This window comes from Leptinotarsa decemlineata, unplaced genomic scaffold, assembly GCF_025532065.1.
Source record: "Leptinotarsa decemlineata unplaced genomic scaffold, Ldec_3_MD MMD2_P_RNA_scaffold_12, whole genome shotgun sequence".
Taxonomy (NCBI): domain Eukaryota; kingdom Metazoa; phylum Arthropoda; class Insecta; order Coleoptera; family Chrysomelidae; genus Leptinotarsa; species Leptinotarsa decemlineata.
Window position 1 is genome coordinate 2,421,024 of NW_027412526.1, and position 14,066 is coordinate 2,435,089.

General features: G+C 38.8%; 1 protein-coding gene across 1 annotated transcript in view; it reads right to left on the reverse strand.

The window, feature by feature from the left end:
• Nos (Nitric oxide synthase) overlaps nt 1–14,066 on the reverse strand; it is a 150,772-nt gene that overhangs the window by 73,625 nt on the left and 63,081 nt on the right.

Consider the following 14,066-nt stretch of genomic DNA (forward strand, 5'->3'; position numbering starts at 1 on the left):
CGTTACACATCTTATTATTATTATCATTATTGAAAAAGTTTTATTTCTTGATATCCAGGCATAAGTGAAAATTCCCACTGATTCATTTCGTTGGAACAGTCTATTAGATTTTCAAATGGATAAATTCCAATTCTCGACTAATTCATTTAATGTTCTCTCGAGATAAATGCACAGCAAAAAGAATAAGAACACCTTTTCCATTTCACCTGAAATTTCGATGCAAATCAAATTATTCGATTGGGGAAAATCCTGTTCTCATTCCTAGTGAGGGAGTTTTATGAATAATTAAGTAAAAAGCGTTTTTTCAAACGCCTCACGTAAAGTTCTGATGAATGCCAGAAGAGCAGGTGATTTAATCAATTATTTTAAATCAGGTTGAGCGTTTGAAAGGGATATTTGAATAAACTTTTCAATTGAATTATCGACTGATATTCTGCACTTCGCTTTTTGTTGTTAATTTCAAAAATGGCAGCAATGTTTATTCCACCTTTAGTAATTCGACGAAATAACGTATGAACAATATAGTATTTTTGAGATCACGTCTCCAAAATTTCAATCAAAATTTCACTCAAATCAATATGCAAACGAGTACATAAACCATCCAACGTCAATCTCGCCATTACTGAAAGTCGATTGTGCACAAATCCTCTATGATGTTAATTTTGAGCACCAGTTCAAAATTTCGGATATTAAAAATGGGGGACTTTATCCCCCTCCCATAGTGATATATTCAAGAATGAAGGAGACGAATGAATATTAATATAATAATTTAACTATCGCAATATGATAATTCAATTTATAGGGACTTCAAACGTCACAACATATGGTTGTCATTTTTCGGCCGCATGGAAATATCCGCATATACCAGGGTCACAGTAGAATAATACAGAGAGTAGGCTCTCTATTACCACGTGATCCGCCCGAGTTGCCGGGGACCTTCAAACGTTCTCAGGATGAGATTTTCATCCAACGCGTTCAGTGCTGTAGTATCGAAGGATTCGACGGTCCCACGGGCATCGGATTATAATAAACGGTCGGAAATTGATATCGTGTTTAGTTTATTCGCTGTTGTTATGATTGTCTTTACTTTTTGAAGTTGTTTATGAGTAATTTACCACAAAATATTCTATAATAACCTTAAATTTCGTTTTTATATGACCGCATACCTATGGTAAAGGAACGAAATTGACCCCACACTTCGTTTTGAGGTCACCGAGAACTTTGTGAGTTTATGAATTGAAGTACTGGGAGTGGACTTACTGGTTGATTTTTACTATGCCAGGGTGGTCCCAAAAGTCCCCAGACTGACCTACAAATGACGGTAGTTGTTTGGAAAATATCACTGTATTAGATAGTACACAACCTACGAAGCATATGTTTCAATTTTGAAGACGCTGCGTTGTTTAGTATTTGTTTGGTAGCCATCAATAGCGAACGTTTCCGATGGATTTGTGAAAATGGAGAAAATTGATCATCGTTATGTTGTGGTACAATACTCTGAATGGAAAAGCATCAATCCAACCAAAATAAAAGCTGAGCTGGATTCCACTCTGGGTTCACAATAGTGAAATATTGCAAGCTGTGTGTAAGATGAGTGCCACTTTTGCTCACAATGGAGCAAAAACCGTGACGTGAAGATGTTTCAAATGAGTGTTAAGCGAAGTTTTACAGCAACGAAGCAGAATTCTTGCATCATGGATAAAACATGAGTCCATCACTCCAAGTTATACAGAGGAAGCTATTCGAAAAGGGGGTCCTGGAAGAAAGAACAAACTATAGAAGTATTTATTGGATTACTAGGATGCTGAAGGACAAATTATCTGCACAAGATGAGGGACTCCAGTTATAGCCAACATATATATGGAGTGGTGAGAAACTCTGCCCAATGGAGAAGCCCACAAGAAACCCCGAGTCTGGTTGAGATACATTGACGACACCTTTATAATATGGAACCATGGAAATAATGAACTAGACGCCTTCTTGAAACACATCAACAGCATAGGACCTTCCATCACTTTCGCAATGGAGAAGGATGTCCACAACGAATTGCCATTCTTAGACGTGTTGGTGAAGAGGACCGACACTAAGTGGGGAACATCTATATACCGAAAACTCACTCACACGGTATCCGAACCACGGATCCAAGCACCATCAATTGACTAAAAGAAGAATCATCAAGACTCTGTTGGATCGTGCTTTCGGGCTCTGTAATATGAAGGAAGGTCTCGAGAAGGAACTAGACAATATTAAAACTGATCTTCAATGGAATGGCTACACCAAAGCCTTAGTGGAACAGAGTTTGGCTGAAAGACATCAAAACCTCACAAGAAAGAGAAGCCGTCACAATCAGTGCTTGCACTTCCCTACATCAGAGGATTATCGGAAAAAATAAGAAGAATTGGTTCCAAGTACAACATCAGAACCTGCTTCAGATCCAGAAACACTATCCGTAGCAGCCTCATTAAAACCAGGCCACCAAACGCGGACTACGATTTCAAGAAGGACATTTACCGGATACCCTGTGAGTGCGGAAAATCCTATATCGGTGAAACTAAGAGGCCATTGAAGGTCGCATTGTCAAGCACAAGAAACACACACAGCGAGAGGAAACCAGCAAATCAGGAATAGCAACATAACATCGAGTAGTCCCAAGCTGAGATCAAAAACAGGGAGGAACACCGGTTCAGGAGGAAATTAAAAAAAGCCGCATACATGTTGTCCAGCAATTGATATAGCCAAGCTAGCGTAGAGATACGCAACATATGGAAACTCATAATCAAGCGAAAAATGGCCAACTCTCGCCAAACGGTTATCTCCCGCTAAAGCGGTGAAGCGAAAATAGGAAAGAAGAGATAAGTGAAAGTATTCGAATTACCCATAAATAGTCATCTTTCGGAGGAATCAGTCCAGCCATCACCCAAAGACGATTGTGGATACTAACAACCGAAACGACGTGAGGTAACCTGGCTTGGAATCTCTTGATTTTTTTTCAATTGTTCTATTCTTCACTTGTATTTTATTTCACTGTAATTTCTTCCAGGGTATTTTTGCTTAATATAATTGTTATTCTCAGCTATTGTTTTTAATTTTTCATTTGTATTGGTTTTTTAGTGATTTCAAATCAATCAAAACAGTGGACCCCGAAGGGAGAACCGGTTACCAAGAAGACTGCAGGCAAAGTCATGGCATCGGTTTCTTGGGATGGGCGTGGAATATTTCCAGTGACTATCTTTAAAATGGTGAAACTAGGAATGGCGAGTGTTATGCGAACTCATTGTAACGTTTGAGTGAGGAAATCAAGCGAAATTGGCCACATTTGGCTGAGAAAAAAGTATTGTTTCATCAAGACAATGAACTAGCTCACAAATTCATTATCGCAATGACCAAAATTAACGGATTAAAGTTTGAATTGCTACATCATGCACCCTATTCGCTAGATTTAGCTCCCTCGGATTATTTTTTGTTCCCTATGTTGAAAAAATGACTCAGTACTCAGTACTCAGATTTTCCAACGATGAAGAAGTGATATCGGCTATTTTGAGAAGCAAGACAGTTCTTATTATAAAAACGGCATCGAATAAATACATCGCTAGGAAAAGTGTATAGAGCTGCAAGGAGATTATGTTGAGAAATAAATAAATCCTTTTTTTTTCGGAAATATTTGTATTTTCTTTGTTGGACTGAGTACTTCTTGGACCATCTGCAGTCCGTACTATATAACCGATCTCTATTCCATTTTTAAACTTCATTTCGCTGCAGATATTTGCACTGGTATGATCCCGTCAGTGCTCTACTTCATTTTCACGATCCATTCCACTGTCCGCGTACCTTGCATTGAAATCTTACGTTTGTGTCCTTTTTGCGACCTGGAAAAATGCAATTACAGCTCCTTTGAGGACTAATTCCTGCTTTATCACACATCAGACAACAAAGTGATTTTCAGAAAATGTGTAAAAGACGCTGAAGAAAAAGAGAACCCTCGAGAATCGCAGGACCCTTTATAATTTGACGCTTGTAGAACACCAAGTACAAACCCATGACCAGTTTCAATTCGACACAGGGCCGGCTTAGTAAAATCATGCGATTATCGATGAAAGGTGTACATAATAAGAATCTAAGAGGTATGAATGATCTGACATATCAGGTATGTTGGTGAAGAGGTGTGGATTCCTGAAGATAAGTTATTAAAACATATGTACAGATCTTGCGAGACCAGAGCCAATGGTTGCTAGGCCACTGGATGATTTTATTCATGCTTAGACAGAGTTTAACCTCAAACAGTCAACATCTGAGCCAGGACTTCCATAAATAGAGTTATTGTTGAAGTTTCCTAAGAGAAAAATAAAGCTTTGTTCGCCGTAGGAGAATGATGATCCACCACCATGGTCTTGGTCCTTCCTACCACAATGAAAACCCAACTGGATAGTCTGAACGGTTTCTGGAAACCCCACGTTAGAGCCTCTAGACCCCACTGAAGGTAGCCTTCTTGGAGAAGCTGCCGTGGGGAACCAAGTGGACATACTCACACCTTTGAGGCTGTATCACGTCGATATAAGCTTTTCAACTTTTTTTCATTTCTGTTTAGAAAAAACTGTTCATTCAAGGATGAGGAAACGATGGAACTGTATAGTCAGGTTGGAAAGAAATCAGTCTGCCGTTTGTAGACGATATTCAGGTATAGAAGTAGATTGGGTCATGAAAAGGCGACTTCATGCTCACTGTTCGCAGATCGTTCAAAATTTTTCAGAAAGGTTGTTTCCTTCCTTCCTTCCATTGATGTGATCAAAATATGCCAGCTGGAGACCTATGGTGATTATTTCACTATTGTCCTCCGCAACAATTTTCATGAATATTTACGTGGTTCGAAAAGTTCATTGCGTTTTCAATGAAGAGGTTATTGCTGAAAATGAGGACTATTTTGAGGCAGAAGATGAGGCAGCGCTTGAATGACTGTGTGGCTTTTAATGGAGATGACGTTGACGAATGAAACTTATTTTCAACAGAAACATAAGCGTTTTCTTCCCAAAGCTTATCCCAGGTGTTATATCAACGAAGACGTAGAATTACTATAATTGCTTTCAGCTTCAAAGTTCACGAAGATTGACTAGCACAAATACATGCTGAACTCGCAACTAGCCCAACACAGAATTTTGTCACCGATTGGTCGTCTCCCCTGACTATTTCGCTCTCGCTGCCTGTATTACAGGCTCAGTTTGAATCTAAGAGGTGCGATGCAAGGTCGATACTATTCTTGTCGCCATGTTCTTTGATGAACTCAGTTCATCTCTATAGCTCTCGAAGTCACTACCGGTAACCTCACCTAGCGAAAATGCGAGGCCTTTTGAAGCGGGAACAGTCGTTAGTCTACCGCGGCCCTGACTAAGAGATTCTCATGAGTTTTGGCATTTTCGAAAACCCCTCGATCTGCAAGTAACACGGAGCCTTGGTTACCATGCTTAGGATTTCACCCTGGGCCCGTCCTAGGCTACCAACATGTGTTTTTGCTGTGTGGCCCCATATTCCTGGGGCGTACATCATCACAGGTTTAAACATCGTTTCAAAAAGTGAAACTTTGTTGCTGAGCCTCAGCTTGCTCTTTCGGTTGACGAGAGGATATAGTTGAGATATCCCCACATTTGCTTTCATCTTCACCTTTTGCATATGTTGGGACCAACTGAGTCTGCGGTCTACAGTAAGACTTAGGCAGATTACACGGGGCTCCACTTATGTTAACAAGATAGACCAGCCACCATGTTTTCAGGTATGCTACGCTGAATTCTCGTGTGATCTGCAAAGAGAGAGAGAGAGAGAGACTTCAATGTGGTCGATCGCCGACATAAAGGTTGTGAAGAGTGAGTGAAAAAACTGCTCTCTGCCTTTGTACCGTACGCGATCGAAGGTCTTCAAGATGTCTTGTAGAAGGATTAAGATTACGTTTTCAACCAATCTTATAGTTCACAAAAGTGTGAACTCCTGAAACCGAACTGTTCGTCCGGAAGCAGTTGTCTGTCTTCGATCTACTTGTCCAACCTTTGGAGGAATACTCTCTCCACTACCTTGACCATATAGCCTAACAGACTTATTGGTCTGTTATTCTGGGGGAAATGTGGGTCTTGACGCAACAGCAAAATCAGCGATGTCAATAGTTCGAGATGGCGCTCTGGCTTGACCACCCTCTATGCGTACTGCGTTTTTTGGTGCTGATTGGTTCTTCGGTAGAAAAACTATCGCGATGTCGATTTTCCGCGAATTTCATACTCACTATTCTCTTCACGTGACAAAACTGTTTTTATTATCAGGTTTTGGAGCCTGAAATTGTTTCCTAAATACTTGATACTCTGTCCTTGGACTGAGAGACAAGGGTTCCACAACCAAACCACTTGGAGGAGTTAGAGAAAAGGTAAAACGGCCAAAACCGATGATTTTCCCACCATTCATGAGCTCACTGATTGATATCAAACGATCTGTATCAGTACTTTGGAGGAAATGCTTGACCATTGCAACCTTTTTTGTAGTACAGAATAGAAATCTGATAATGTGTTAATCTGAAGGTAGTTCTACGGAAACATTGTTATCATTCTGAAACTCACATTAGTTTTAACATTCCGCATATGTGGAATGATACAAAATAAAACTAGTTCAAAGTTGAACAATCCTGACTAACTACAGTCAACACCATTTGGATACAACTTCGAAGAACTTGCCTTCTCAATTTCTTCATACCTCAATTGGAATCGTCCATTAATATACTCACTCCAGCTCATGAATCATATCAAGCTCCGCTCTCATTCACTTTTGTTTCAGATTGAATAGGGAATGAAATGTATTATATCGAAATAATTAAACTTTCTGCCTCACCCCGCTGTAAACCTGAACGAATATGATAATAAACATTCGCTCTGATGACGGCGACAAAGTTGCCGGAGTTCGATTGAAATTTTCTTTTGTTTTTGCTTCGCCATAATTAAACTGAAATGAATAATTAAACTGAAATGAATAGAGATGTTCATTGATATTATTTTGGAAGTTTCATATCAACTTCGTACTCTTGTGTCCGTATTCTCCCTCTGGATTTGTGAATTTCGTAGTTCCTGTACCTCATGTAACATTGAAACTGAGGATTTTTTCAACTCTGTACTCTTCTATGTACCTGTATCATTCTCCTTACCCCAAGTTGTTTCTCATTTCCTCATTGACAAACTACAATATAGGTTGAAGTAGTGACAAAAAAGCTCCAATGTGAGACATATCATTTCTGAATGATTGAAGTTAAACAAGGTGAACAAAATATCAACAAAATTTTCATTCAATGTAGTTCCTGTTTTTTCAAGTCTGTGACATGTGATTTCACAAAAGTCAAGCCGAATACCTTGTTTTCGATGGAGCTCCATAATGAAAAGTCCAGAAGGATCAGGTCAGGTGAACGTGGTGGCCATTCAGTGGGACCATTGTTTCCCATCCATCTTCCTGGCATAGTCTTATCGGGAAAACCTTTGTGAATAGTTCAGCGATGTGGTGGATCTCAATCATGTTAGAAATACTGTATTTCCTCAGAAAATACAAAGGCAACTCAACTAGAGCTTCCGACGAGAATTCCAAAAATAACCCCCGCAATTTGCAAATTTTCAGAAGATTCAAGTAGTTGATGTATCTTTGAGTTCCAAGATATTGGTTTCAACTTTTTTTCTTGAGGCTTCACAAATATTGATGATGTTTTTCGACGACAACGTCGGGTAACACATGTACTATAATACATAGCTAAATTTGGCTACAAAAATCAATTAAAAACACAAGTTTGATGATGAAATCAAATAAACGAAAGTTAGCATTGCAAATTGGTGTCAGGTATGAAACAGTATTGAAATTTCCTCCGCCTTTCCTTTATGTCATCCGGAATGTCGACAATTCTAGCCTTCGGCGAATATTTCAAGAACAACTACTAATAATTCCGATCTGAAAAAGGATTACTTTTATTTTCCTTGAAGAAAATGTTGTCAAACACAGCCGACCTTGTAAGTCTTACCATTTCCGAGATAGTGGTTATTTGTCGCATTGAATTGGACCTGGTTGCTTTCACCCCAATTCGAAATTACTTCTAGATCCTCATCAAGATATTCAACTTCCTGCTGCCTGTGAAGATGTGCCTCCGTCACCGATGTCCTGAAATCTAACTGGAATGACGAGACAAGTATACTGCCGTCAGCGAAGCGATATATTGGACTCTTGTTTTTTTCCACTAAGTCGTTTATGTACAATAAAACGAAGGTTGAAGACAAAATGGATCCCTGGGGAACACAGTATGCAAGAGATATTCATCGTCGGCAACTCGCAAGGAACGTTCTTATCATTATTATTACTGTTCAGCAATTGTAATGCAAGAGAGTCTTCACTATTAACGTAACAAAATTAAATCCAAACTATGAAAGGATGTGAGATCAAAACTGAGGCAGGCCTGAAGGGATTCTTATCGAAACTTAAGTCGCGAAAGGCGGTTGCTGTTAATTTGATAAGTTTGCGTTCGACGCATCAGTTTTCCCTTCTATCGCGAGACTTCAAAGCATTGCGGTAGAAAAGCGATTTTCCCGAAAAGTTAATTTTAATCATGTTGTTTTCATAACGCTTCATCGACACAGTGTGGGCAGTTGGTTTGAAACCCATTATTACTTCCGAAACGATACACAAAAGAAATGTATAATGAGTTGTCTCTAACAAAAAACAAATTTGAATGTCTAGGTTATTGTAATCGTCCTTATACTATCATTAAAACTTATTATGCTCAGATAAGGTTAGGTGAGGTTAGCTCAGGTTAGGTTAGGTTAGATTATGTAAAGTTAGTTTGTGTTGGGTTAGGTTAGATTAGGTTAGGTTAGGTTAGGTTAGGACATGTCACGTTCGGTTAGTGAGTTAGCAGGCGAGAGAAGTAGGAGTTTTACCGGGCTATACAGGACTTTCACCCATCGGCCTGTGAGTCTCCAAACTATCTGTGGGGAAAGGACATTCCACAGCGCTATGAAGCTTTCCCATCTAAGCCAAATACCAGCTATCCCTGGAGCAATGTCTAACGTTGGTACTAGGGAATAGTACAGGAAGCGACTAAGGTAGAAAAAGGATAGGTGAGGCCACGATATGTTGGGTCAGGTTAGGTTATGTTAGGTTAGGTTAGGTTGGGCTGCCGCTTGATACAAATCGAGGAGAAGGATGAACAGTACCAGACGGCCGAAAACAGGAACAGGGAAATGAATTCAGAACTGAGAAGGAACACACTGGAGAAGTGGCAGGATAGATGGAGGGCAAATACAGCGGTGGCACAAAGGACGAAAGTACTGATCCCCGATATGAGTGTGTGGACGGAATGTAGACACAAAAGGGTGGACTACCACATGACACAGTTCCTAACCGGACACGGTTCTTACAGGACATATCGGGAAAGCGGAAAACGCCTTGTGCATCTTTTGCGGAGAGGAAGACGACCCAAACCATACTATCTTCTATTGTAGGAGATGGGAGCACTCCAGGGAAGACGTGGAGGTAAACGAGGAAAACGTAATCTCATACATGCAAGAAAGCCACATAAAATGGAACAGAGTGCACCATATCATAAGTAATATTATGATACACAAAGAGAACGAGAAAAGGCGAAGTCAGCAGTAGTCCTTTGCTGATATCGGAAAGGAACGACGAGACACTTCCACGTGGCTGATGTAATATCCTAAGGGAGTCTCCCGTTACGTGAAGCAGTTCAGGGTTAGATATGAGCTGGGTTTCCCCCGGACAAAAAAAAAGGTTAGGTTAGGCTGAGTTAGGTTACATTAGGTTAAGTAAGGTTAGGTTAGGTTAGATCAGGTAAAGTTGGGTTGGATAGGTTAGGATAGGACATGTTACGTTCGGTTAGGTTACGGGTACAATGTGACTTAGCAGGCGAGAGAAGGAGGGGTTTTACCGGGAATACAGGACTTTGACCCATAGGCCTGTGATTCTCCAAACTGTCTTGTGAGGAAAGGGCATTCCACAGCGCTATAAAGCTTTCTCATCTGAGCCAAATACCAGCTATCCCTGGAGCAATATCTAACGACGGTACTGGGGAATAGCACAGGAAGCGACTAAGGTAGAAAAAAGATTAGGTTAGGTCAGGATAGGTTGGGTCAGGTTAGGTTAAGTCATATAGGAAGCATTTCAGTCAACCTGAACGACTGATAATACAATACACGAAAATTGAATTCATGGTAATGGTGATGACCAAACAAAACAGATAAACAGATTCATAGTAATTATAATTAATGGAATAATAACTGAATACGGATGTTGTTCAATAAATACATATAATAAATAAATACGTATACATATAAATACGTATACGTATTGGTAACTGAATTGAAAATTTTTTTCGTGTTTCGCTATCATGGAAAATTAAATAGTTTCATATAGGAGTCAACATCAATTATTCAGATTACTCCATATGGGTATGATACACCGTTAGGTTAGGTCAGAAGTGAGGTGGCTCAACCAACGTGCAAGTGTTTATTGTGGCTCAACAACTACTCAAACTCGATCAAATGAACTCAGCTCCTTGACGAAGCCGATCACTTTATATGGTGAGTGAATTTCTAGGTCAGATGGTGGAGTACGGCTCTGCCGAACTCTGGCACAAGGTACATGCTCTGCTGTTTCATCATTTTCCAAATAGAGGCGACACACACTGTCTTCCGACAGTCTGAGACTCTGCATATGATGATTCAAATGACAGTGACTTGTAAGGAGGCCTGTTGATCATAGTGTTCATTCCCACTGTAGTCCAACAACTGTATGGTTTCAAGCTTCGAAAGGTGCATGAACGCCTTGGAGTGAGCCAATACTAGAAGATTTTGCCAGAAGTCCATAAATCTTTTTGCTATCCAGGTGTTCAATAATTGTTTGGCAGAGTCTAAAGCGATGCTAATGACAGGTTCGGGTCTGATGAGGTTGCTTGGAGCCCCCTTCTTTGCAAGGGAGCAGCATCATTGCCTTCCAGACTAGTGTGGCCAGGCATCCAGAACAGAAACAATTTGTTGAGTCTTCCTATTGAGGAGAGTCGTTTTTGGCAATTTGCTACCAACTTAGACATTGCTTAGGGTAGGAGCCAAGAGCTTTCAACGCCGCTTTACTGTCCGATGAAAATGTTATTAACTTATGTGTGAGGTTGGATTCTACTAATCTATTTTGCCACGTAGTTGTACTGCTAATAAGGAGTATTATCTTGAAGTTATATGCCGCTTGCGACAAGTAATACGAAGAAAACGTTCGGTTTTGTGGAAAAACAATTTGTGGCTTTTGCATTACCAAAATGCTCATTCGTCATATCTTGTTCTCAATTTTTTGGTCAGACACAACCGCACAGAACTGTGTTATGTCTGAGAGGGACTACTTCGAAAGACACAAATTATAAATTGATAAATGAATGGATAATTTTACAGAGAAATGAAAAGTCGCTCCATTTTTTTAACAGACAACGTGTGTGTAGTTTGGTTCAGTTTGTGGCAAGACTGTATTCCAGCTATGATAATTGATTTGATACCTCATCGAGCTAGGCTAACTCGTTGAAGGAAAATTTGAAGTTTAGGCCACCAAAAAAGATTTTTGGATCAAAATTAATCAATACAATTTCAAGCTCTTGAGGAATTATTTTCCATAATATTTGAAATTGATATTTGAGCATGCACATGCACATTACGAACTCGATATGAAAATACTGGAATCACATACAAACTTAAAATATAGAAAGTCGATACTGATCACTGTTCGAAACGATTTCAATGAACCAAAACGAATAGAACGAGGTTCAGTTGCTCTTCTCATGGGATTGACACGTTGACGTCAACACACTTTCCCCTTTCTTTCAGTTCATGAAAATGGCTTCAGTGTTAAATCCGAAAACATCGACAGTTCAACATTCCTATGTCCGAAACTCCCATTCTTGAAGTGGGACTACTACAATTCGCAGACATATCACCCCTTCCGGACAAGTTGTAAAACAACCCCCAGCGGGCTGTTAATCCGGATGTCTCACTCGTCAGACAATCGAGCAGGGAAAAATTCTCCGCTGACGAAACTTTCAACCCTGCGGAGCTGACCAACCCTTGTGTAGTATTCCAGTTAACCTCTCACGGGTCAGTTTGAAGAAGACTTCGATTAACGTTGAGCACAGAGTCGAAGTGGCCAACATTTTGATGATGGAGAGGTTTGTTTGAGATTTTGATTGAGATCTGAACGAATAAGGGTCTCACACTGCTTCTGTTTTCGAATCAAACGAAAGAAGACAACAAGACAGCTCAGGGTTGCAGAAAATGAAAGTTTAAATCCTCAAAGATTTATATTAACAGAGATTAATGAATCCGTTTATAGGACAATATATAATATAATAATGCAGTGTAAATAAAGGCTACTTAAGAATATATAACAAGAGATTAACATATTGATGTTTTAACAAATCAAGAAATAAATTCACATATAAAATCGAATTAGGAGAAAAGAAGAAATATCACTTATTTTCAAATTGATTACTTCCTTCCTCTCTTTGGAAGATTCCCTCATCCCTTTTTTGTATCAAGATGGAGTAGTAGAAAGCCAAAAACTTTCTTTCCCAAAAATTAATCACTCCTAAAAATATAACCCCTTCAATTCAAAGAAATATCAATTAATTATTATTTGTAAATAACATGGAATGAAGACAGTAGGCTATACATCAAAATTGATACGATCACAGGATATAGAAATATAAAACAATTTCCAAATACGCAAACTTTGCACGGATTGCATACGGAGCATAAATATTGAGGAAGATCAAGATCATCAACGGATAGTATTGAGTATCTATTGATCTTCAAAAAAGGTTCAGCAATGCAGCACATCTCCTTTTTTCGATCCTGCTGGGTGGCAGTATAATGTTTATTCCTGAAGTATTTTCCCCGTTTCGTTACAATACATATTTGATTGAGTTTTTTAATGAGTTCTTCCATTACTTGGATGAATGGGTGAAACAACTAATAAAATCCTCTCGTCAATAAGCCAGCCGAGTACACTATGCATATTTCAAAATATCTTTTCTTATATTTTTTTCATTTTTGATGGTGATTTCGTGAGAATTTCCACAAATCAGCACCCTGTGTATATTTGTAAAGAGTATAAATGAATAAACTATCGACGAGCTGGTTTGGAATTCAAACATCACCCAACTGATGCTTTCTTTAGGTGTTTTCTCAAGCAGGAACATAATCTGTTTACGCGTCAAAAACCATAATAAACCAATTACCATTCGTTAATTCTGTTGTTATTTTCCGACAGATCCGCTAGATTAATGCATTTAGGCGAAATTAAAATTAACTTCGATTATTCCTTCCCGAAGGGGTAGCTCAACGATATAATCAGATTAATTATAAAAGTTATAATCTTGAAAAAGGTTCTGGCTGGATCTGAGTTTTCGGATTATTTCGTGGAAGTTGTTTTGTAGTTTCCACATTGGTAAACATACTTTTCATTCAGTTGGGTTTTTTATAATTACTCCTTCATTAAAGCATTCATAGATTCGCTACACAATATCGAATATGAGATAGTTATTGCTTTGTTTCTTTCCCACAATTTTTGAATGGAAATGAGAAAGTAGGAAGCCATAATCTTGTTTTTACTTTACAAAGGAACCTCATATTTTATATTAGTACATCAGGATTGTTCATTTCACATTATTTATTTATTATAATCTCCAACACACCGCTTATAACATTTATGTCATTTAAATGTCATACAAACAATCTTATACCATTCACACTCATCAACCATTACATTAATTTATATTTACACATGTACATGCGTGTGGCGAATGATTTGTAAATATTTGTTTTTAGATTTAGACAAGTCTGATACTCATTAGATTTTTTCATATTCCCGCAATTGTCAGTCAGTATGTTCATTATTTATAAGGTTTATTGCATTGTATTTCTTTGAAATAAGTGTGAGAAACACCTGTCAAGTACTCATTTATTCACCTTCAGCTTTTTACTACATTGTTCTCTATTCTTCTTTCCTACGGGAATAAA